Source organism: Procambarus clarkii, chromosome 10 (assembly GCF_040958095.1).
Source record: "Procambarus clarkii isolate CNS0578487 chromosome 10, FALCON_Pclarkii_2.0, whole genome shotgun sequence".
NCBI lineage: Eukaryota > Metazoa > Arthropoda > Malacostraca > Decapoda > Cambaridae > Procambarus > Procambarus clarkii.
Genome location: NC_091159.1, coordinates 30,697,198 through 30,699,043, shown reverse-complemented (window position 1 = coordinate 30,699,043; position 1,846 = coordinate 30,697,198).

Below are 1,846 nucleotides of genomic sequence, written 5' to 3'. Positions count from 1 at the left end.
AACAAGAATCTATCAATTAATCTCTCAACGAAACGGTAGAAAAATAAAAAAACTGCTTGATAGCTGCTGAAGACAAAAAAAAAAACTGCTGAAGAAAAAACTGAAAAAAACTGCTGAAGACCGTGCGTGACGCAGGTGTGGGTAGTCACGTGACCTGAAGACCGTGACCGAAATGAGCTCAAATAATCACAAATCGCCGTCAAAATCGAACCAGAATAATCGCAAACGTCCTTGATCAAAAATGAACGAAAAATATTTTGTTAGCGCCTTCAAACACGAGCTCAAAAATCATCATCACAAGCGCCCTCAAGAGCAAACTCAAGATGCAAACAAGGAAGCCCCAACTGTTTTCCGAGGGCTTCCCCCCTAAACAAGGCAGCAACATCCACCGTAAGTTTACAGCATCAAAGCTTCGGGGGTTTGAGAAGGCGGTGTGCCAAGGTGTTTCTTTTCCTCCCCCCCGGAGAGCTTCAAAGCCTCCCTCCTCTCCTGCGCCTTGGTAATTACACAGGGCTGAGGGATATTTTTTCTCTCTCGGGACAAACTAATTAATCTCCGGACCTGCCTAGCTTGCCCAGATTCCCTGTCATATTATGTGGTAATTATATGTATGTGTGTGTGCTTGTGTGGGGGGGGGGTGTTTTTGTTGTTTTTGTTGCTTGTTATTCCGTGTAGGTGTTTATCTGATGATTCGTCTGTCACTCCAAACCGTTGACTCATATGAGGTATACTGCGAACAAAGATTTGGGAAATGATATGTCCATTAAAAACCGAGACAGGTCAGATAACGGATAATGACGAAGAGATGAGTAGTATTTTTAATAAATATGTTATCTCTATATTTACTAAAGAGAAACTTTACACTATGCTTTCAGGCGAACAAGTCTACGTGGGTGGGGACGAGGACAGGTTGACTAGTTTAGCAGTTACCAGGGATGATGTTATTAAACAAATAGTGAAACTCAAACCATACAAATCCCCAGGGTCGGACGAAGTGTTTGCCAGGGTGCTTAAAGACTGCAAAGAGGAGCTGTGCGATCCGTTGTCTACCATATTTAATATACCATTAGAGTAGGGTGCCAGAGTCATGGAAGATAGCTAATGTGGTACCAATTTTTAAGAAAGGAGATAGATCACTTGCGTCAAACTATCGGCCAATTAGCCTAACGTCTATTGTGAGAAAGTTACTTGAATCGATAATTACAAGTACCATTAGTCTTCATCTTGAAAAACATAAATTAATAAATGATATACAAGTTAGAAACCTGTCATATGAAGAAAGATTGACAAAGCTTAAATTATATTCTCTAGAAAGGCGAAGAATTGGGGGTGACATGATAGAGGTGTAAAAGTGGATGAATGGGCATAACAAGGGGGATATTGGTAGGGTGTTGAAAGTATCAACACAAGACAGAACACGAAACAATGGGAATAAATTGGATAAGTTTAGATTTAGGAAAGATTTGGGTAAATACTGGCTCGGTAACAGGGTTGTTGATTTGTGAAACCAATTACAGCGTAACGTTGTGGAGGTGGGGTCCCTCGATTGTTTCAAACGTGGGATGAACATGTATATGAGTGGGACTGGGGAGTTATAAATAGGAGCTGCCTTGTATGGGCCAAAAGGCCTTCTTAGTTACCTTTATTCTTATGTTCTTATGTGAGTATACTTGTCACTGTTATATTAGTAAACCTCTCCCCCATGTTCTAATAAGGTGGGTATAACTCTTACGTTCCAGATATCACATTTCTGTATGAAAAAAATTACAAATTAAAGTTAAAGCAAAGAAAATAAAACCTTTTCGGGTTATTAAGTGCGTCATTACAACTTTGGTATGAAATGTCA